Source organism: Netta rufina (genome assembly GCF_964035555.1).
Source record: "Netta rufina genome assembly, chromosome: 4".
NCBI classification, from domain to species: Eukaryota; Metazoa; Chordata; class Aves; order Anseriformes; family Anatidae; genus Netta; species Netta rufina.
The window spans coordinates 11,387,075-11,412,286 of record NC_140127.1 but is presented as its reverse complement, the minus strand read 5'-3'; the positions used below and the strand labels follow the sequence as shown (position 1 = coordinate 11,412,286).

At 36.0% G+C, this 25,212-nt stretch overlaps 1 protein-coding gene across 1 annotated transcript in view; it reads left to right on the top strand.

Annotated features, from left to right (window-relative positions):
• Positions 1-25,212, top strand: part of CCSER1 (coiled-coil serine rich protein 1) — a gene marked incomplete at both ends in the record, with an annotated part of 580,304 nt that overhangs the window by 137,870 nt on the left and 417,222 nt on the right. The window lies entirely within an intron of this gene.

Below are 25,212 nucleotides of genomic sequence, written 5' to 3'. Positions count from 1 at the left end.
TGAGATCCCTTGGTTTGTTCAGCCTCAAGCAGACTGAGGGGATGCCTCATGGTGGCCTGCAGATCCCTGATGAGCTCTGAACTCTGCTCTCTAGGGACAGCGCCAAGACCCGAGGGAACGACATGGAACTGGGACAGGGGAGGGTCACGCTGGGGGTTAGGGAAAGGTGCTGCACCCAGAGGGTGGTTGGACACTGGGATAAGAGTGGTCACAGCACCAAGCCAGTCGGAGTTCCAGAAGCATTTAGATGGCACTTTCAGACACACAAGTTGACTTTTCAGTGGTCCTGGGTGGAGCCAGAAGTAAGAATTGATGATACTTGTAGGTTACTTCCAACTCAGGATAGTCTACGATTCTGTGTAACTAACATGTAATGTAAAGTTAATATCTCCAAATTTGCATATACTTAAAAAGAACTTTTATGTGTATTATGAGAAGATGCATCACAGGAAGAACCGTTTCTGCCTTTTTAGATGCCAAGGATACAGATGCCTACACTAGTAAAAATCCTTACTAAAAGTTCTGCTTTTGTTCAGATATATGCAGTGCAGTGGAAACTGTTGAAGATCCATTTCAGTGTCTGATAAAAATTAGCTTCTTTTTTCCCCTTCATAAAAGTAATGTAAAACATCATCTCTTGTGCAATAATCATAATTTCATATAAAAAACATTAGCTCATATGGATATATTTGACTTTAGGGAATACCAACAAAGATTAACATCAGACAAGATAAATAAACCATTACTTTTTTTCACTGTCAAATCTGCAGTTGGGCAAGAAGCTTCATTTTCTTACTGAAACACTTTACTGCTTTTAAATTTGTATTGGTGTAATATATTAAGGTATTTCTGCAGTATTACAAAATTCAGTAAATGGAAAAATATGGTATTACCAGAGAACTTAATATTACTTTAGTGAACATTAAAGTACATGCACAATGCCATGACCAATTGATAGTCTTTATCATGAACTGGGCAAGCAAAAGTGAATGAAAGGACCCAAGCTTTATCATAAAATATATCCTGAGTCCCCCAATATCTGCTGCTTTTAACGTGACTGTTCTCAAGCAGTCTTCTTACTGCAAGTACATAACTGATCTTTACCCCAGACAGTAAAACACTGTTGCAGATGAGAATTAGCTTGTTTTCATATTGACTAGTTTTTGAAACATGTTGTGATGACACTGGCCCTGGTTTCTGTTTCCAGACTCCTTATCCCAAGTGTGCTAGAAACCAGTGTACAGATACTGAAGATACAGATACCTATTTGTCCAACTTCACGCTTCCAGCCCTGCCTCTCAGCTCCACCTAATCTGTCCATGACACATAACTAAAATTTAAGATTGTATAGCAGGTATTTACATACACATATGTTACAAATACCCAGATTACCCATTCAGGAGGCTAATGTACATATCTGCAGAGTATGACGCTTGTGCATCAGTCCAGAACTTCTCAATCAACATCCTGTCCTTTGAAAGCATTGTGTGTTTCAGAACTGATGTTAGAGCAGCATCTTGTTCTCTGTTCTGGTACTGCTCTATCTGTTTATTCTGGTGTATATTTTCTTACAGGGGAGTGAGGTGAACTGAATGAATACAGGTCATCTCCTTAGAATCATTAAGGTTGGAAAAGACCTTCAAGATCATCTGGTCCAACCATCCCCCTACCACCAACGTCACCCACTAAACCATGTCCCTAAGCACCACATCCAACCTTTCCTTAAACACCCTCAGGGACGGGGACTCCACAACCTCACTGGACAACCCATTCCAATGCCTGACTGCTCTTTCTGAGAAGAAATGTCAGTGATTACATTTAATCCCAATTTACAGGTGCATATTGTCACAACTCACAAAGAATTCCAATGATGGAGTTTCACTTCAGGCTTAACATACTGGTTTTCATGTTTGCAAATATAGTAAATGAAACCTTAAACTCTCTCTTCTCTGAGGTGCAGTCTCAGTTCATGACAGGAGTTTGATTTAGAGCTGCCTTCCTTGCCAAGTTGTAGAAAAGATTCCCAGAGAAAAAGAGTAAACAAATTGTACTGGGCAGCAACCATCTGGAAGGGGTAGGGCCACTAAAAATGTAGCATCTACATCCTTCAACATGTGCCATGGGCAAGTGGATGAGAGTAGTTGCGATAGCTGCTTTGCTGCAGTGCTGGAGACTCTGGAGGACAGCACAGCAGTATGTTGCAATGCAGTGGGCATGCTGGCAGAGCTGTGGGAGTGGTCTCAGGATCAGCTTTGCAAATCCTGACTCTACTGATGTGGACATGCTGTTTCTTTTCTGTAATTATTTCTGCTATAATTATTTTAAATGACAAAAATAAAAATAAATTACGTTGTACAGATAAGGTAGATTTCAGGAACTGCAGGTACTTTTCAAGTGTACAGTTCATCTTGCTCCCTTCCCCCAAATAAGATGAAGTTTTTTGTGTACACTCTTATGGAGTGTGTTTTTTAAAGCTTTGTCTGAAGGCAATTAACGCTTTGCATCTGTGGTAATGCCAGATTTCTGTGGTTTATTAATCTCACAGTATGCTGGAATTTAAACAGTTTGCTTACAGTATTCTCCTTTGTGTTGCCATGTAGTTCTTAACAGGAAGAGAGAAAGATATAAACTTTAATGCTGGAAAATAAATGGGTATTGAATGTCTGTCATTTTTTAAAGACTCTTCAGCTACTCAAGTCTTACAAAAAGGAAGAAAATGAAAAATACTGTAAGAGCTGGGGGATTCCCATAGTTCAGTAGCATTTTCATTATCATTATTCACTTGAACTGATTAAAATCCTTTTGTAGTTTAAGTGCAGTGTATCAACAAATGGAGAGATATTTTGAGTAAACAACTACCTGCCTTCTGTAGGTTTTTTAAATACCTGTTTAGTATCTGTTCACATGATACTGCAAATTTTGTACAGTGCTCTAAGCCATAAAACATCAGTTTTGTGTCCGAGTTACAGGTTGAGTCTACAGTTCTCTTCTTGCTCCTAACCTCATGTCACTTCATGGTACTGTCTGAATATCAGGAACTGTTTTGTCTCTGAACAGAAGATACACCTGTGAAATGCACCTAAGAATACAAACTGAAAACCCCACAATGTGGGCAAAGAAGGGGAAAAGGGTTTGTTTGTTTTTTTTTTTTTTTTTTTTAGAAACATGCTTATAAAAAGAAATTTTGGAGACAGAGTGCAGACTCAGTAACTTTCTATTTCTTGCATGAAGGAACGAGCAGCAATTAGAGTAGCAGAAGTGCTGCAGAGAACACTGACCTTTTCCACTGTGTTTTCAAATTTATTTTATCCATACTGCTTACAACTATTCTGTGTTCACATTCAAAATTTCTGTACTGCTACATATAGATGAAGCTTGAAATGATGGTTCGTCAGTTAAATATGTCTTTTAGCTGTTTTGTCAGGATGAATGTGATACTTAAATAGTCCTTAAGGGGGCTTCTACTCTACTCCAATGCTGCTTTTGAAGGCCTGCTTTTCATGTATACTCTGAAGCAGAAAGTATTTTTGTATTTATTAATGAGGAGACAACATATTAAGATTTAGGAATATGCCCCATTCATTTAATTGCAAAAAGAATTATCAAAGCCTGAGGTCAGAGTGCAGCTGAGAGGTAAAAAGCATACAAGGTAAAAAGTCAGTTTCTAATTTTGAGAGTTCTCATATTGTCATAATGCTTAGAGAAAATATATGGAAACTCCAAACCCATCATGTCTGCAACTCTCCCTATTGGTTGCTTTGATTAAAAAGGTTAATAAAACCTCTAGGGTTTTCAGAGAAATTTAGACAGACTTAAATTTTAATGTGGTTATTGCCTCCTTTCTTGCTGCGGCTTTGCAGAAGTAACTGTGATGTGTATCTTTTTTTTTTTTTAATGTTACTCACTTAATCATTCTGATATATTCTCAAACCTGTCTTCCATCAGAGAAATCGGTGGTATGAGAGACTCTTTTCAAACCTATTTGCACTTGCTCACACACAAAAAAATCCTCCTTAATTGCCTCACTGCATGTGGACAAGAGCTTAAGAAGTGAAATATAAAAGATTAAAATATAAAGATTCAAAATACAAAAGAAGCAAGTTATAAAAGCATTATGACTTATCAAAGGAGTAAAGATATGATCTAAAAGAAAAAAAAAAGGAAGCTTGAAACTTGAAACCTCTTTGTGTTTTCTCCAAGTTAGTAGGAAAACTTTGGAAATGACAGTAGCATTTCATTGTTTTCCATTTCTGTCACTGTTTTGCCTTAACTCAGCTGGCAGCTAAGCACCACACAGCCGTTTGCTCACTTCACCCCAGTGGGATGGGAGAGACAACTGGCAAAAAAGATAAAGCTCATGGGTTGAGATAAAGACAGTTTAATAGGATGGGAAAGGAAAATAATAATAATAAAAGAATATTCAAAACAAGTGATGCACAATGCTCAGCACCTGCTGACTGATGCCCAGCCAGACCCTGAGCAGTGGCCTCCCCACCACGGCCATCTCCCCACACATTAATTGTTGAGCATGACACCCCAGGGAATGAAATCTTCCCTTGGCCAGTTTGGGTCAACAAACTGGTACTGTCCCTTCCCAGCTCCTGCTTCACCGCCAGCCTCTTTACAGGCAGGGTGGTATGAGGAGCTAAGAAGTTCTTGACTTAGTGTAAACACTGTTGCTCTGTAACAACTAAAACATCAGTGTGTTATCAGCATTGTTCTTGACCTAACAAACAAACACAGCACCATATAAGAAAATTAACTCTATCCCAGCCAAAACCAGGACACATTTTGAAATCTGGAGTGCATATATCACCTAATAAAGTTTTTTAGGACTACATAAGAAGGTGTAATATAAAGCACAGATAAGCAAGACTTCCTTCTGCTTTTTTTTTTTTTTTTTTTCTGCACAATGACTAAAAATACTATCTTGTTTGACTTGAAATAATTCTGTTAGGAAATGTAAGTTAGGTAAGGCTAAAGAAAAAGGAGATTGATACCAGTGAGCTAGCGGGTAGTATTTACTTCATTTCAAACTGAAATCTTAGGGACCCAGAGTCATGATGTGCTGCTGGGTTGTAAAGCGTGATGTAAAATCATGATTCTGACTATTTGTGGTCATTGAAGATCCCCTAGCTCTTCTATTCTGGCCAAGTTTCATTATGTTTAGTTGTGTAGTGCCTAGCTTATTCTCCTTGCAGTTTCAATAAGATGTGACATTCCCCCCTTCCCATCCTGCTCAGAGTTCCTTTGATTTTATTTGCTCAATGGGTTTCACACTAAAGGCTATTTCAGTTAATTGAAATGGCGACCATATTTCTTAGGATAGACACACCATGCGTACACAGACAGTGTCTGATGTGTGTACTAATCTTAGCCAAGGACCTGAAAAAAACTCATATTTTCCAAATGTTGCTGGAAATTTCTTAACTATTAGTTCAAAAACAGGACTGATTTTTTTTTTTTCTGAACACAGAAGTGTAGACTTGTTATGGCAAATGTAGGTGTTTATGCACCTAGTATAAAGGGACTTCGCAGACATCAATGTGCCATGTCTGCAGTAAATTGAATTATTCTTTCTGTTTATTTTTTTTTTTTTGTTTTGCTTATTTTTAACAAACACTCCCCTGATTCCAGAACACAAAAGAAACTGAGGTTCAGAATTAGTTCTGATGCTATCTCTTTGTAGCATTATAGTTTGTTTAATTTTCCTTTGTGTTATTTTAAGCAGATGAACGTGACTAGCATACTGATTATCAGGTTTCTCAATTTCCAGCAACATTCTTTCTTGCTGAAGACATGCCAAATTACTCAAGAGCAGAATAAAACATTTCCCATATAGTTTCAGAATCATATTTTGTATGTCTGATGGACTTTGTTGGCATTCATCAAAGAACATTTCTGTATTGTTGCTCTGAATTTGTAGAGTTTTTTTGCAGTACCTCTTAAAAATATTATGTCTTTGCAATAATGGCTTGTGTCTTTCTGGGTGAATGGGTTTTGGTATGGGATAGAAATCCTGCTCTCTTGATATAAAAGCAACATATTTATAGGTTTCTTAGGTCTCTAGAAGTCAGCAATCTATAATCCTTTCTAGTTTTCAGGTATATTTTTGTAATGCTTGTAAAGAATACATTTTTGTAAAGAGGCTGTAAGAGTATGCATGCAACCTGAACTGAGGGAACGCTTCTGCCATTCCTAAGTAGAATTTCCATTTTAGGAATACAATTCAAATGTGTTAGCCTTTTAAAATGCTTTCTATGGTTAAGGTGTGCTGTGTTTCCTTCTCTTATACCACTTTCTGTGTTCTACCTCAAGCCTTGACTGAGCTTCCTGTATGCCCCATGTGTGAGATTTCACTCACTGTGCCAGTCTTTTCTGTCTTCCCCAGATGGGTCCCCACAAACTGTAAGCCTTCTTTCTGGCAAGGAGGAAGTTTCTAGCTTTTTTGGGTTAAAAGCTATCTGGGTGGCCAGGCTTAAAGACTTGAGATGAATAGAATTAAATTCAGTTGGAGGCCAGTCAAAAATTTTGAGAATAAAATTCAGGCTTTGAATGGGAAGTGAGCTTAAGTCTTAACTTCACCTGCTTCACTCCTTTGTCCATGATGCTGTGGATGAGGAGTCAATTTTTTTTTGTATCTAACATTAATATTTCTGGAATAAATTTCTTTTTTTCAATATCATTAACATCTTCATGCAGTACTGCTTTTACAACCACAGTGCTTTACTGAAAAAGACTTCAACAAAACGGTAGATGAAAAAATCTATCTAATTGTATTCCTCAGTGAAACTCTTCAGCTTTTGTTGCTATCACTTGGACCTTTCACCTCTGTCTCAAGCAGAAATAATTGCAAGTCCTCTGCAGTGAGTTATTTGAAAAAGTCATTATTATTTCATTCAGATGTTTTGAAGCCAGATTTTAGATGTTGTTTGAGGTGCTGACATGAGCACTTTTGGTGAGCTGCAGCAGCTGTTGTGCAGTTACTGCTCCTTAGCTAATGCTTTGAGACCAGCAGATTATTTACATTTCATTAACATTTAATTAGTCCACAGTACCTATGCCTTATTATTGACAGATGGATACTGTGAACATCAGGACTAGCTAGCTTCTTAAAACGTGTTATTTAAAAAGTTTTGCTGTCTTTCTTCTTGCTTTCCTTATAATAATTTGACATTATGATAGCTTTTATTTTATTTTGTTCAGCCTTTGGATACTTAAACATAAAGAGGTAAGTACCTTTGGGACATTTGAAATCACAGAATGTTATAAGTGTTCAGGAACTGGTTCTTCTTTAACGTATTGTTTCAAGAAGACCTTTCCCAAAGGATTATGATATGGAACTGTGGTGAATCATTGGAATAACAGGGGATGCAATGACTTAGCCAGCCATTTTAATTTTTTCTTTTTCCAAACACAAGGTTATTCTTGAAGGCAAATCTGACCAAAGTATTTGTTTGAAAGAGCATTTTAATTGTTAGCAATCCTTTTACAGCATGAATAACATTCATGCTGCTGTCAGAGTGATTTTTATTATTATTTTTGTTATTTAAATTGACACCATAACAAATAATAATGTTGTCCCTTTTGCTTCTTGTGGTAGTATGTTAAAATATAGTGTAGAACGTGGAAATCTTTCAGCCCCTTGAAAGGGAAAGAAATACATATGAATATACTCCAAATTTTTTGTTTGTTTGTTTGCTTTTGCATGCAAAAGTGGTATTTGTTTCTTTGTAAGACTCTTTGAGGTATTCTTTTACCTACTAAAATACCATTATGCAAACTGATGACTGCATACCCCTAGGGATATTGCAACATTAAAACTCTGTTTTTGTGAAATTAATCTCCGTAAAGTTGAATAGTAAACATCAGCAGCATAGCTCTTGAAGAAAATCTGTTGACTTGAGCAACTGCATATGCCATTTTGGTGCTGCCAAATACGATCGTAGCTCAAAGGTATTATTTACATATAAAAATATATGTCTTCCTGCCAAAAACTCAACTAATTCCATATTTGTGTGCATTAATTCTTGGTAACCACAGTTTGATGGGTCCACTATTTTTATGTGTAATTAGCAGATAAAATTGGATGGTGGAATTCATTTCTTGTGGTTCGATTTGTAAATTTAAAAATAATATATTTTTAGATGATGAAAAAAATATCAGCTTTTACTCTGTCAGTTATTGCCATCTGAATAATGTCATATGAGAATGTAGGAGTGAAACTAGACCAGTGAGCACAATTTTGCTAGTCATTAGTATTGTGATACTAGGTGAAAATGCAGGAATACTTATGTGTCTCTGACAGAACCTGAGTTTTCAGGTACTCAGAACAAAAGGCATTATGCTAATGTATGCCACATTACAAAATTTAATCAAAATATTTATATTCAAAGCTTTCTACGAGAATATCATATGTCACAACAAATTGGTGTCATTGGGCATGAACCAAAAAAAATGATAGTACATTGCTTTTGAAACAACTACACAAAATTATACAACTCTTAAAAAGTAAAACACTTTTTTTTTCCAGATATTTCTTTATCACCATATTAAACCTCCTTTCTGACAACTAAAAGGAAATTAAAATGATTTAGGGAGTGAATCTTTATCAGTAGTCGACAGGCAGAAAAAATGATAAGGCCGTGCAAACAATTATTTATAATAGTATTTAGCTGGAAAGTGGCAATTACGCAGTATTTGATTTACGTAATTTTTTAGGGCAGTAGAAATACCTTCTGCAGTCCATCAGGCACTTTTTATGAGTCTGTTATTGAAACATGAAAGTCTGCCTGCTCGTTGCAGAAAGAACAAGATAAATGCAAAACTGGATACAGTTGCATAGCAGATAATGCAATTACAATTTCTTGTCCTACTTATAAATGATAATTCCTTATAAAGTCAAACTGATATTTAACCATTCTGGCTTTTTTTTTTTTTTTTTTTTTTTTTCCCAACCCCCTCCCTTTTTCCTAAAGTGCACACAGTGGCCAGACTGCACATAAAACTGAGTCTATTACAACAGATGGGAGGTTGGCACAGCTGTTGAAGATTTACCTATTAGAAATGGAGTGGTGTAATTCTTTCTCTTTTCCTTCTTTTTTTTTTTGTTTTCCTACAATCCCATTCCACTTGAGGAATTCCTCATCCTAACACTAGATACCTTTATTTAACAGGTGTTTCATATAGCGAAAGGAATATCCTATCCCTGTCATGTTTTATTGAGGAAAAATTAATTCTTTTTTTTTTTTTTTTTTTTTTTTTTTTGAAAATATGAGACTGCTCTGTGCCATGTTTTGTTGATTTCTGGCCAGGAAAAATTGAAAAGCCAAAATGCAAGAAGGGCTTTTTTTCCTTTTTTTTTTTCTTTTTTTGTTGGTGTTTCTGGCACTTACTGAGACAGAAAGCACCAGCATGAGTCTTAAACAAAAAAAAAAAATCATCTTATGTTGATTTTTTTTTTTAGCTTTACAAAGGTGTAAGTAAGCAGCTGAAGTTTTAGAAATTTAGATGCTTTTGGGTCTCTTATTTTCTTTCTCACTTTCTCCTAATTATCAGTTGACCCTACAAAACTAATGTTGTGACAGTACTACTTTTTTTTTTTTTTTTTTTTTTTTTTTTTTCAGCTAGCGTGTAAGTGATTCATTTAACAGTTATTCAGTCAAAAACGGGTGGAACATTAAAAGCTTCAGCAACTCTGGGTGGCTGTGTTGGAGTCTGACCTCTGGCACTGTTAGTCTGGAATGCCAGTGAATGCATTCCCTGGGGGGATTCTCTACCAGAGAAAATGTTTTCATATCACTAAAACATACAAATTCAAATCACATAATGATGTGACTATCTATGAGTTGAGGAGATGATACCAAGCTATTTTAGCTGAGGTGCTGTCCTGATTAGGATTCTTATAAAATATTTGCTGAATATTGAAGAGAAAGATTGCTCATTCAATAATCATAGTCTAAGATGACATAATGAATTAGCTTTCTTATTGACAAACCTATGTTTTCTTTTTTTTTTTTTTTTTTTTCTCCAGCAAGTTTACACCCTCTACAAACTCCTTTTGTCTGTGACCAATGCTTTACAAAGTGATAGTGAATTAATAAAATGCTGCTCAAAAGTGCTCACTGAGAAAGACAGTCTTTGATACAAGAATTGCATTCTTAAAATATGGGGCCTTAGGTCAGTGTTATTGTGCCTTACAAGAAGCAATAGCATCCTAAAAACAGCTATTATTGTCACATGAAAGGTATAGGAGAATATTGTATTTGACCTTTTGCTTCTGCATGCAGCTCTCTACTAAATGTGGTCACTCTTGCTGTGGGTTTCTTTTAATTTATTTATTTTTAAGATTTTGTCTTCTGTGCTAGTGCAGCTGATGATTTTACAGTGCCTTCCATACCAAGCACCAGTTAATCATAAGGTACTTAGATTTAGGATCAGATTTTTTTATATATATATATATATATATTTTTTTTTTAAGTCTTCTAGTGTACAACTTTAATAGGAGTTTCAGTGCTTCAAGGAAGGAATGCTAACTAGCCTACTAGCTGAGCTTCCTCATTATATTGCCAATATGCTTAGCTGCTCAGATGAAATGAATAATTTTTTGCCGTGCCTGGATTAGCTCTACACAAGCACTGTAAGCATCCAGTTAGGTAATTCTGTCTGAACTGTTTTTAATGCATCCGTTTCAATACCAGTTTAATGTGGTTTGCTATGATGTTGCCATCACACATAAAATGGCACATGTTTTAACAATTTTGTTTAAATTCATTTTGAGCTCGCTATGTGTTAGGTTGTATATGTAACCAATGATTCGTGGAGGTGTACATCTCTGTTGCATGATATGCATCAGTTGTTTGAGTAATTAGGTAGAGGCACTGAATGTAGACTATGAAATAGAAATACTCAAGTGGAAATTCTAATCTTCCACAATAATTTAAAGAAAAGGGTTGTCATCGCCTCCTATAAATCTTCAACAGTCTGTTATCTTGCAAAGCCACCATAGCATAAAATTTAGCTCAATTAAAATATATGTGCTTTTCTAATATCCTGGATTTTATCTTCTGTAGGAAAAGGCATTTTATAAATCTAAAAAACAAACAAACATTTAATAAAGGAGAGGAGTCTCTGCAGCGAAGCATAGATTTTTTATTTTTTTTTTTTTTGGGGGGGGGAGGGGGCAGGTAAAAGAGATCTAGAAACTAAGAACTGAGTTGAGAAGTTTCTAAATGCATTGGCATTACCAGTGGAGAACTCGTTAGTCTGAATAAAAATTCAGAACTCTTTCACATATTTTGGTTTGGTCCCCGTGTGGAGTTTCACTTCAATATTGGGTAAGAGCCCTGTGCTGGAGGAAGTATCTCAGTCTTTGTCATCAACTATGATTTGAATCTGTAGCTGTATTCTTGTTTCCATTTTCTTTTTTCCATATTTTTAGATTACATCTTGTGCCCTGTAATGTTAAAGGTCATACAGACTAAAGATAGAGGGAAATGTTTTCATGTCTTACATTTTAGCGTATTATTGCCAATTTATCATGTCACTTGGCATCATATGACAGGATGATGAAGATCAAACATTACTTGTCAGAGTCATATGACAAACCAATGCTAAATTATTGAGTCTTGGTTGACAGTAGTGCAGAAAGCCTTTGAGTCACAAATTGCAAAACCTATGGGTGTTAAAAGAAGTCATTAGTTACCAAGCAAAACTGTGAAATAAATTGTTATATCTACTCTGCTGGCTTATGTGACATATCGATTTACTTTTCTATTTGATTTTTTTCCCTCCATTTATTTAAAATAAAAATGTATTTTGTTTGTCAGTATTTTACAGTTCTCAGGTGAGCATAGTTGTCTTGCTAATAACAACATGATTGATTTCTAAGGTTCATATGACTACAATTTCTGGCTAATGAGAGAGAGTCATGATGTAAGGACCTAAGTTAATAAATTACAGCATTTACAGGTGTGAAGCAGAATCTAGGTTTGTCTTTCATTGACTTCACCATCATGAGCTAGGTAAGGTTTCCTTTGTCTGCTTGAGATGTTAAGCAATGTCCAGTTTAGACATGGATTTATGGATTTTTAAGTTGTTTTTCTTGTACTTGGATACTTGTTGCCATATAATGTGGTAAATTTTGATTTCTGTGAGCTGCACTAAGTGTTTACTCTTTTTGTTGAGCATTCTTTCCATTAAACTCACTTGAAAGGAGATTTAGAAGCAAAGACTATATTGTGCGCAAAGAAAAGCGAAGAAAATCACTTTTTTTTTTTTTTTTTTTTTTTGTGTGTGTGTGTGTGTGTATGTATGCTCATGGAAGATTTTATGATATTCCCCTGGCAGCAGTTGCTTGGAATCAGTGGTGGTTCTGTCCTTGATACCAGCTGGAGCATTAGTAAGCTTATTGCAAGAATGGCTACCCAGCCAGTTTCTAACCCAACAAAGCCTACGCTAGTCCAAGCCAAGAGCGGACAGTTTTTTTAGGAGAATGCTGTGGAAAATGGTGTCAAAAGCCTTCCTTGAAATCAAGGTAGACCACATCCACAGCCTTTCCCTCATCCACCAAGCATGGCACTTCCTCATAGAAGGAGACCAGGTTCGTCAAGCAGGACCTGCCTTTCATAAACCCATGCTGACTGGGCCTGATCGCCTGGTTGCCCTGCAAGTGCTGCGTGGTGACACTCAAGATAATCTGCACTGAGATCAAACTAACAGGCCTATAGTTTCCGGGGTCTATCTTTTGGCCCTTCTTATAGGGGCCAAAAGGGATTTTGCTAGTCGCCAATCGACTGGGACCTTTCCTGACAGCCAGGACTGCTGATAAATGATGGAAAGGGGCTTGGTCAGCTCTTCCACCAGTTTCTCAGCACCCTCGGGTAGATCCCATTCAGCCCCATTGACTTGCTTACACCTAAGTGTTGTAGCAGGTCACCAACCATTTCCTCGTGGATAGTGAGGGCCACATCGTGCTTCCCATCCCCTTCCACCAGTTCAGGGTACTGGGTACCCAGAGAACAACTAGTCTTGCCACTAAAGATTTTGGAAAAGAAGGCATTAAGCACCTCAGCCTTTTCCTTATCTCTTGTCACTAACTTTCCTCCCCACATCCAGTAAAGGCTGGAGATTCTCCTTAGTCCTCCTTTTTGTGTTAATATATTTATAAATACATTTTCCATTGTCTTCAGCAACAGTAGCCAGATTGAGCTCCAGATGAGCTTTGGCCTTTCTAATTTTGTCCCTAGACATCCTTACAACATCCTTACAATCTATCTGAGTGTCCTGCTCTCTTTTCCAAAGATCATAAACCATCTTGTTTTTCCCTAAGCTGTAGCCACATTTCTCTGTTCAGCCAGGCTGGTCTTCTTCCTCACCAGTTCCTCTGTGGAATGTAAGCTAATGAATGGTTATCCCATAATTTTGATCTATTTTTATGTACTTGGACTGTAGAAATTATGAGATGCAAGTCAATAAGGAAAAGAGAGAAATGGCAGGGTGAGCAGCATATGAATATTATATGAATATATGAACATATACTTAGTATAATTCATATACTGAATGTGAACAGTTATCACTGGGGTCAGTCATAGAACAATTTAGGTGGGAAGGGATCTCTGGAGCTTTGTATTCCAACCCTTTGCTCCGCGCAGGTCCAGTTGGAGCCTTGTCCATTTGAGTTGTGAATATCTCCAAAGATGGAGGTCTGAAAGCCTGTCTAAGGCCCTCTTCTAGTGTTTGACCACTCCCACAAGACTTTTTCCATATCTAATTAGAAGATATCATCTTCTGCGTCTGCATGTTGCTGTGTGTTCTATATTCCTTGCACTTGGCATTATGTAGTTTTAGAGGGTAATAAGACTTTCTAAGGGTGAAGAAGCCCTGTTCTCTCAGCTTCTCTTGATAAGGCCATCTGGTGCATTGATTTCAGTATATCTGTCTTTCTTACAGTAGCAGGCCCAAGTTAGGAATAGTACCACTGTGGTGGTCTCACCAGTGCCAAACAGAGTTTGAATCATTTCCCTCAACCTGCTGGCTTCACTATTTCAGCCTAGTATGTAGCTGGCCATCTTCATCACTGCTGGGCATGATCTGACTGATGTTCACTTGCTGTCCACCAGGACCCTGAAGTCCTTTTCTGCAAAGCTGCTTTTAATCTAGCCAGAGCCCGCTGTATTGGTACATAAGAAAATTGCACCAGGACAGGAAAACAGCTGTATTCTCATTTACTTTTGCTGGCTTGCACTTATTTTTGCAAAATGAATGGTGAAGCATGTTCTACTGGTTTAGATGCTTAAATACAGTAAACAGAATGTGAGTTGCAATCTGGTGGCTGTAACTGTACTATAGTAGCTGTGGATTGTATTACATACAAAAATACGTACGTCAGTTGCGTTGACATACAAAAATATGGTTTTGTATGTCTCTGCCATCTGATTTAGTCACTATAAATGGAAAAGATTTGAGATGTTTTTCTGCGTTGAGGATTTCACATGGGTTACTTAGGGGTTCCTGTTCTGAGTCTAGTCTACTTTTAGGCAACTTCTTTTTCTCCACCCACTTTATAATAACTTCAGGCGCCTGAGGCCTGTGGTTTCTGCCCCAGGAACTAGGTTCTCAGCATCTGTTACCATGTTCAGTGTCAAAACCTTTAAGTGTCTTCCAGATCTCACCACAAGTGGCTGGATCACTCTGCATAATTTACTTGACATATTTGGCTTGTTTTTTCTTGCTTCATGTTTGTGAAAAGTACATTTTAAATGAGCTATCTGAAGAACATCAAAGAATGGTTTTGCCAAGTGTTTTTAGAATCACAGGTTTAACTGTAGGAAATTAATATCCTGGGTTCAAAATGTGTGCTGCTTTGCCGAGTTGTCCTTACTCCTTTCATTGCTGCCTATATTCCTTTTACTGTGTTAATGTATCTTCTGTGCTTGCAGGTTGAAAATCTCAAACTAGTACAGCATATTTTAAAGAGTAAAGACAGGTTAGTGCCCAAATTCCTCACAAAAAATATGTTCTAATGTCACTTCCTTGTTTCAAAGTGTGGTCTGGGTATTTCATCCTTTGCTCTTTACAGTTTTGTCACTATGCAAGTGCATACGTATTGCACATAGATAGCTGTCCAAGGGAAAAAAAAAATATATATATATATATGTTTTAAAAAATTCAAAATAAATCAGACCTGACTGGCAGACTAATAACTCGATATGACAAGAATTACTGTACTTTTTAGATACTGACAAACTATATTGAATCCCCACTTACATGAATAAACTTTGACTACCTTAGATGAGGTTTGCATTTTTTTTCTTAGATTTTTTTTTACAGTTATGGTGTCTCATAATTTGTGTGTATAAATATACATACATATATAAAAGTTCCAAGGTTATAATTATAATGTGATAAAGTGAGATTTCATAGACTCCTTATTAAACCCTATAATTGGGGGGAATTTATAGTGTTTGCTAATAAATATTAAAACACTAAGTCTCAGATGACTTCTCATGGGGAGTCATTTGTTTCTTTATTTTTGGTTTTGAATACAAGCATGATGTAATAACAAATCCATACCAGGAGCCAATTCATTTTCCATCACTAACGAGACATGAAATATAAGGGGATGTCCAAGATCCATTTGGGATGAGGGATGGAAGAAAAAGCAGAAAGATTGTTTTGTATAAGTGGAAAAGGAAGATTGAGAAGAGGGTAGTGCTAAGGTACAGTTTGTTTAAAAAAAAAAAAAAAAAAAAAAAGGAAAAAATAAAGAATCAAAAAATGCATGAGCAGTTACTGTTTCCTGTATCCTTCAAAACCTAACAAAAGAATTGTGGAAAAAACCTCAATGGTAACCAGTCTGGATATAGTCACTATGTCAGCTACAGTATGTATTTGCTCAATTTTTATGATTTATTTCTATCTTTGGTGGGAGATGAAATGAATCACTGTGGGCAGTCTGAAAAAAATCTGTGCTTTTAAGAACTTAATTTAGTAGATCTGAAGATCTACTGAAGGCAAAATTTTAAGCTGGCAAATGGGCAAAATATCCAGCCTTTTGTGGGAGGCTGAAATATATTCAAATCAGCTTGCTGTGTTCAGAGAAACAGCTTGTATTCAGTGCTGTAGCTTTTTGGAGAAAAAAAAAAAAAATCAAAATGCTGTTTAATAATGCTATCTAACAGGTTTTTTAGGAACAACAGTTTGTGAAGTTAATATGTTATGTTGTGACAACTCTTACCAGTGCTTGGTGTTAAGTGAAATAGATCTTTGAAAGAGCAGTATTCAAAAAGAGGGGTAGCTGTTGAGCATGTCTTGATGAACAAGTACGCTAGGTAACACAGACTGTTTATGACAGTAGGGTTGCTTTTTATGTAGTGTTAGTGAAAACTATATTAAATTCATAGATCTTTTTCTTATTCATCTTAGTTTGGCTTCAGATGTACATTACATGCAGGTATTGTGTGTGAAACCTAGTCTAATTTTGTGTTCTTTGTATTTAGCATCGTTTTCTGGCAAAAAGGGAATTGTTTGCTTGCAAACTCAATTACGGACGATTCTAATGTAAAAATCTCTTTTTAGTTGATGTAAAAATCGTATCGTTTCCTAAAACGATTTTAAAATCAGATTTTAAAATAAAAAAGTATATTTTACAGTTGCTAAAGGTAATGTTTTCAGAAATGCCTGAAAGTAAAAGAAACAATAAATTAGTCTACTTAAAATAATTGAGCTGTTTCATACCACCTTTGGTTTCTTTGCACACAACAAAGTACACAGTGCAGACATATACTAGATCCTAATTCATTCTTACAGTTATGTAAGACACTTTAGGGTGTATGGTTAGAGTGCATACTTCATTGTATGTGTGTTATGGGCAATGAGAGGTTGCAAAAGCAACCAAGCTTCTAGGTGTGAGTAAACGTCATCACTACCCTACTGAAGTACTTCTGGAAATGGCAGAATATCCTCCCCATCTTCAAAGTTTTAAGTTTGTCTGGTCATTCTTATTGAACGTGTGTGGAAATTAGATCCATTAAAAAAGCAGATTTTTAAAGATTAGCACTTGTAAAATACTGTCTTTTCTCAGTGTGAGCAAGGAGTTAGGATGACTTCTGAATTTTGACCTTGGACCAGTCTTCTTTAGGCACCAAAGTATTTAAAAGTTTCCCCTATGCCCCAGGAAACTTAATCAGCTAGTTTCTCAACCACTTGTCAAATTGTTCTCTTCAGTCGTATGTGTTTGCAGGTGTCTATCACTGTGCTCCACATCACTTGAAGTGCTTTTGTCTCTATTTGACAACTAGAAACATGTAAGGTGGAAGGAAGGATGTATTCAGCAGAGCACTTTGGTTTATGAAATCATTCTCTAACAAGGCAGTCCATGGGAACAGTACTGTGGCAAGCTGCGGGTGTACATATTTGTGAGGCGTTTTTGTTTAATGATCTGAGTGATTCTTTCACGTGATAGCAAGACGCCTGTATATAAGCTCTAAAGAAGGCTCAGTGCTTCAGAACTGTACAATGATTACCTGCTGCACCAGAAATCTGTAATTGCTAAAGGATGGGTTTCAGGAAATACCATGATGCAAAGTAGAAATTATTAAGCATTCTTTTCAGTGAATGCCTCTGTTATGTATTAGATTTGAAAATGAGAAAAATAAAACTTCCTGAAAATAGGATAGGTAATAGAGTGTCTGTGGGCTTTTTTTTCCCCTCTCTTTTATATATAATGACACAATAGAAGACAGGCTGTCAGATCACATTAGATTCTCTGAAATATTCTGTAGCTTAGATGAAAACAAGAGTTTTCATCTAACACAGCAGGAAGAAAGTGAGAAGTGCATTTACGCCCGTCAAGCTTATAGACATTGTACTTTCTTATACTTTTTTTTCCCTTCCCTCATTGTCTCTCCCAGCCCCCTCCCCTTCTAACAATTGCATCAGTGATAGGAAAGCTATCAAGTTAAGCTTCATGCTTCCATAATGAAGTTGTTTTGATGCAAATAGGGTCCAATTGCTTTAGTTTCTCATTTGTGACAATCTTTAGTAACAAACCCGATAAATCAAATTGAAGCTGGAAAGCAAATGTGTAAAGCAAGATAAAGAAGTTGACTTCAGTAGTTGCATTGAGGGATTTTTTTTTTTTTTTCCCCCCATAATTAAAAGGAAAATTATACATTTTAGGGTAACATTTTTAGAGGAACAGCTTTCTGTAACTGTAACTCTCTGAAATGAAATCCAAAATGATTCAGGATTACCAGCTGTGCTCACACCCTTCGAAAGAAGCTAGACAGACTGAGAATCACAGCCAGTTAAAGCCCCAGATAGTTCAGGACCATGGCTTTGGAAGATCTCAAAGGAAAAAGACTCTACAACCTCTCAGGACAACCTGTCCTAGTACTTAGTCACTTGCACAGTAAAGAAGTGCTTCCTGAACAGCATTGTGATAAATATCTTGTCACTCTGGATGGAAACTAAGTACTAAATTCTGGTTCTAGCAAAAATCAGTCAGTTGGGCCACAGAGAGATGTGCAGCCTTGAGGGACAGTCTGGGAACACGGTGAAAATATGTGCTAGTTGGCACGATCACTTTATCAGTGGTATAACACTCACTTTCTAGAACAATTCTTGATGCCTCTGTGGGATTATCATTCCTGAAAAAGATGGTTTTAACAACATCTAGAAAGGCAGTAAACTTGACTGTAGGCATTCCTGCATAACTGTTGGCACAGTTCTAACAGGGAGCTTCCAAATGTTTCTCCTCCAGCACAAGACAGTTTCACATCCGTCTAAATCTATGCTTTCATTTTTCATAGTTGAGTCTGTGTAGTGTTTTGTTCCTACCCAGGAGACTGTAATGGGCTAAGGTGTATCATTTTACATATTTACAGGCTTTTGTATATACAGGTCACCAGTGTTAATTTAATGCTGAATTGCTGGCTGACTCTTGGCAATTAGAAGTTTCAGATAGAGAATAGGTCTGGAAAATCCAGTCATCAATGAAAATAAACATTTCAAGACCTTAGTGGGTGGCATTTCTTAATTAGGTTGAAGAAAAAGCCTGAGAATCCCATAGTAAATAGGTTCTGTCACCTTATATTGACAATCACACAATGTTAAAGGGTATGTCAGCAGTATTATGGACCTTCACACCACTAAATGAGTTTGTTTATTGAGCATGGAAGGAAATGTTCCTGTGCCTTGCCAGTGGTGTTCAAATTTATGCTTTTCAGCCTGCAGCATTCGCCACACAGATGAAGAATTTTCACCAAAGTTGGTGTCATACTGGGCACAGGCTGGCCCAATACTTAGACTTGTTTTCCAGTAAAAGGCTTTCCAACATTCAGAAAAGGGAGGAATCATTTTTTTCTTAAATCTTTGTCCCAGTTAAATTCAGAAAACTTGGGATTTTACTTCCACTCTGACAATATTAACATTGTTTTTTGTTATTTAATCCTTATCAGTGTTTAAAGCAAAAATGACTGGATAAAGAGCTGTGGTAAAGACAGACGCAAAGGTTTCTTATTATACATGTATTAAGACTGAGTGTTGTAGATTTAGAATAGTGACCTGTCAGATTGTTAGCTCTTTTTCTGGATCTGCTCTACATTTAAAAACAATAAATTTAGTTGTTTTTTTTCTTCCATTGCATATACTTAAACTGAGAGTTCATAAATGAAGATTTCTTTCAAATAGTAGTCTTATAACTTCCCTATTATGGGCTGATGTAGCTGTTCCTTACTTGGACAGTTCTATCAATGTTATTTGCCCTGAAAAAATGCTGTTCTAAATGCTTAAGTCACCTAACTCTCACCATTTTCCACAACACTCAACATAGTCAGCTTACAGCATTTGAATAAATGGTTCAGAAAGCTTGGGTATAACACAATTGCATGATTATGCTTTGGTTACTTGGCAATTTAAAACTATTTTCTTCCAATTTGGAATTACAGCTTTTATTGGCAGATTTGGAAACAAGAGTAAGCTGCGTGTCCTCAAAAATATTTGCTTCTGTTTCGAGCTTTTAATGGTTTCTTGACTTAAAAATAAAATGCAATTTTAGTAAGAACAACTACTTCCAATTTACTTTTTTTTTTTTTTTTTTTTTTTTTAATTATAAGAACAGGCTATTCATAGTATTTTTTTTGGAAAAGAGAAGTCCAATAAAATTGACTCAGACTATTCCTGCCTCTCCTCTCCCCATTTATTTAATCTGTTTGCATCCAAGTAAAATTAGTTTTTTTTTTTTTTTTAATCTTTTCTGCTAAATGAAGACTGAGGAGATAAATTGAGTAACATTTTTATGCTTTGATTTTAATAGATTAAGAGTTACAAATCTGCAATAAAGAGCCAAATTCTTTGCTGCACATTTAATTCCTAGATTGCATTTTCAAAATTGTAACATATGTGTGTGTAGGCATATCCACATATGTAAGCTTATTTGATCAGGTCCTTCCTTTATGTAGGAAGGATATTGTACTGGTTTCAGGTGATTTATCTTGAGTTTTTGTTGCCAGGGCAATCCTCTCTCTCTCTTCCCATTAACCTATTCAATCAGATACATCTGTATGTTATATACAGATGTATAAGATCTAAAGGTCTAAGGCATAGCTCTGTCTTTCAGAAATGGTAGCCCTGTTTCTGCTGTTTCTTAAGTAGAGGCTGGAGTCTGTTTGGAGGCCCCATATTGTCTCCTTAAAATTTTGTCTGAAGACAGCTCAGACGAGTTGGCAACTCATATTGGCATGAGTTAGACATGGCTCATAGAATCACAGAATGGTTTGGGTTGGAAGGGACCTTAAACATCACCTAATTCCAAGTCCCCTGCCGGGGGCAGGGACACCCTCCAGTAGACCAGATTGCTCAAAGTCCCATCCAACCTGGCCTTAAACACTTCCAGGGATGGGGCATCCACAACTTCTGTGGGCAACCTATGCATTATTCAATGCTTTAGAGTTTTTACGACAGTCAGTTTTCATTCAAGAATTCTTCTTTTCCTCCAACATCATGTAGCTTCTGAAGGCTTACATTCTCAGTTTCAGTATGCTGTGTCTGCAGATGTGAAATTCTTGATATTAGCAAAATAGCTTGAAAACTTTCATTCACAGAACTTCCAGATCAAATTCAAATATTTATTTTTGTCTTTATTAAAAATATATATATATATAAATAATTTAAGTGTGGAAGTACATGAAAATTAAGCTTAATTTATGGCACATAAATTAATGTGCCAAACGTCACAATCTTTCTCCCTGTATTTCTTTGACTTTCTTCGGATGCATTCCTGACCCAGCTCATCAGGAATTTCTTTGCTGTACCAGTTAATTGATCACTCTGAGATGTACACTCACTTTTATGACTTACCTTTTAGTTGGAGTTTCACAGGACCTCCATTCAGATGCATTAACACTGCCAGAAAGCTCTGTTACTGCAGGGTGGTTTGACAGTGCTAAATTAAGAACAGTTGTGTATCAGGAGGTACAAATACTTTTTTTTTTTTTGAGCAGGTGTAGTTGCCTAATGTGATGGTAATTCCTTGATTCAAGACAGTAAAAAAAAAAATAAAATAAAATAAAAAAATCCCCTTTAACACCATTTTTGGCTGACTCAGTATTTTCTCTTTATTGTAAAGTTTCTCTGCTGCCTTAATATTTCATTTTTTTTTTTTTTTATTAAACTATGAAGTTATATTAACCTAAACTCTACATGACACAAGAAACTAAATTGGATTAATGTGTGAAGCCTATTAATAGCTCTGGACTGAGACCAGACCCAATGGTAATCAATTGCTTTGGGATAATATTAAGTTTGTGACTGACTAAATCATACCATGTGGAGTTTCGACTGCTGGAGCTAATGAAGTGGTGTTGAATATGGCCTCCTTTACAGCAATGAAAGTGTGCAGCTTCTTTTGATGATTTCAACATGCTGTGACAATATATCAGAAGACCCTAGTCAGGAGATGGTTTTCTCTTCAAGATTTTGATATTCTTTTTCCCTATTTTATTTCTATTAATACCTGTAACTCCTAGTTTCTTACTGTTAGCTTCTCTATCTAGCCCAAATGATGACTTGATCTCATTTTCGCAGACAGGCTAGTTTTTAAGACTAGTTTGTAAGGGTTTTTATGCAGCTTTCATAAGCTTCTTCTGAACATGGATTAGACATGTTGATTAAATATAAACTTTATTTCTTTTGTTTGCAAAAGATATATTGCTTTTTTTTTTTTTTTAGTTTATAGTTAGTTCTTGCAAGGTTAGAGAGATAATAGACTTAAAGAGTTTAGTGTGTGTAAGGAGGTAATTTTTCACAAGTTTTGTGGAATTAATGACCAACTTACTGAATCTTGTTTACTCCGAAACTTTGCTTGCTCTTCTTTTGCTTGTCCTAAAGGTCTGTCCTAAAGGTACCTAAGGTCTGTCACAAAATCTGTGAGCTTTAGGTAAGAGTTTACCTAACATACTAGTATATTAAGAAAGAATTTGTTTTTCTAAAAAGGTGTTGGAGAAAGTATAGCTATAATGTAGTTTACTAAATGTAAAAACTAACAGTTATTACTTCCATGTGTATTTTTACATGCCTCTACTGGCATACATACCATCTGTTTTTTTGTAACTATCTGATAAATACTAATGATTCTAAAATTTCTGATTAAAATTAATATGTACTGCTTTCTGTACTTTATTCATAGGTTCTGTGTTTAACAAATGATGATTAACTCAGCTCAACTTCTGAAAAAGAAAGTTTGAGAGCCTTCTGTCTCTTAACATTCCATCACCCATCTTCCATAGCTGCATAACCATGCCCCCCCTATCTTGCTCTTTGATTTCTTCTAAACCACAGTTTCTGGCTATCTGTGATGTGGGTTACTTAGGAGTAATTACTTTTTTATTTTTATTTTTTTTCTCAAGTATTTGTATTTTTAAAGGAGCTCAGTAGTGTCATATGCAAGTATAATGGATCATGGGTGGGTCTGCATTGCGTGGTGTCTGCATCTTATTTTTTTTGCTATTTGATTCTAAGTATTGCATTTGGTAAGTGTTGGAAGAGACATAGATATGGAAGATTTCGCAGCTTTGCTCAGACTGTCGTTGCCAAAATATACTTTATAAAACTACATTGTCTACCCCTAAGTTCTCTTGGCTGGTATAGGAGGACGTAGCTCCTCTTATATGTGTAAGTATTGTAACTCTTCTGTGTTCTGGGTGATTTAGTTTTTGTCAAAGGTCCAGAAGTTCTCATGTTCACATTTTCACCCTTTTCTACCACCTACAAATGCAATTTTCAGTAGGAAAAAAAGGGGGGGGGGGGGGGGGAATGTGTGTCTAGTCAAGATGGGTTCATGTAAAATGTACAAAATTGAACAAAAACAAACAAACAACTAACTTGATGTTTTTTTCCTCCCCTAGTACTTTATCCCTTTGAAACCAGAATAATTTTTGCACAGTTTTGTCTAATAAAGTAAAATGAGCCTTTAAGTCATTACTAATGACCATGAGACGCTGCTGTGTTAATCTTACATTCTCTAAGTTTTCTAATGAGCATAAAAAGCACATTTTTTGAGGGACTGTTTGCCTAATAAAGATTAATGGCTTCGGTAAGGAGTACAATACATTGCCTGCCTTTGCAATCAACCATAGCACGATGTTATGTCCATCAGATAGCTGGGTTGAATATACATCATGTAACATACTTGTGAGAATTCAGAAACAACCCCAATCTGCAACTCATGGGAAAACAAATTCAGTTACCAGTATCTCATATGAAGAGGTTTTGAGGTAGACCATTGTGTTCATTGTATCTTAAAATTGTATTCCAGTTTAACAATATTGTTGTTCTCTTGCTTGTTGAAAATAAAAGCAAAATTCAGGGGAATGTTAATGTAATAATTATCAGACGCTGTAAAAAATAAAAATATTTTACTATGTTGTTTTTTTTTAAAGAGGTACAATAAAACAACACTAAGTTTAATTTATTTATTTTTCTCTGTTAATCTCACTGTAAGTCAAAGAAAGCACAGGAGAACTACCATGAGCCTCCTGTGCTTGTAGACTTATTTCATCTTATACCTCTTCAGTTTGTGCCTCTATGCCACATTCTACCCTTTTCTTGCATGCCAGAAGATGAAATGTTAGGTCATGAGACAAGAAAGTTTCTTAATTCCTCCCTTTGGGGACAAGGATCCCTGAGTGAGTGTTTGCTAACTCAGCTCATGCTCTCTGCAGTATAAACTCCAGTTTTAAGATCTGAGGATGGCCAAGTTGAAGATTGTTATGCAATTGACTGGATTCAGCCAGATTTAATAGGATAGTTACTTGGAAGTTAGCCTAGTCTTCAATAGCTCTGAAGACTCCAGTTCTGAATTAAAAAAACGGAGTTTATCAGGAGCAGGAATGTTCATTTGGTGGTTGATTCCTGTCAGGAATTGTGACTGAAGGCAGATGATCTATGTTCATTCACATTAAGGGATTTCCTAACTTCTCTAATTTTCTTGCTTCCAAGCCCAGCAGGATTTCTTCTCTTAAAACATCCTCAAAGCTTTGTGTTAATAATAATAATAAAAAAAAATCCTAATAAAAGTCTTCAGACTAGTAAAAGATTAGTCTGTGCCTCAAAACTGAAGTGCAAAAGGATGACCAGGAGAAGCAATGCTATACTTTTAATCTAATTTCTAATTGATGAGATGAATTTAATGAAAACTCAGCATCTGTTGTATGTGATCGGTTTATTATAGGCTACGAAGGTTAAAAATATTAGGCACTCATAAAAAGCTAAAAATCTTTGAGGAAGTTTCACAAGTCTGCATAGAGACTTTTCTTTCATCTTATATATTTGAGATGAAATACATGTTTGATAAAATAGGAAATTTTTATTATTATTATTATTTTTTTAAACAATGGAATGATTGTAATTGCTAAGGAAAAGAGCAAGAACAAAAAAGGGAAAGACAATCACAGCAGCAAACACACAGAAAATACAGGACTTAAGTGAAAGGAAGTAGCAAAAAGCATATGAAAGTAATTTTTACTTTTCCTAGAGAGGTTTCTCTTGTCATTTGAAGCTTAAAATTCATGAAACAAGAGAAGTGTGAAAGTTACACTCTGTAGGATGGCAGTACAAAACATATATTGGAGTGGAAGTCTCTTTCACAAAGAGATTTACTTACAAACTGGATAGTGAGCTGCCCTGGTATGCAGAGTGGTATTTTAAGTTATC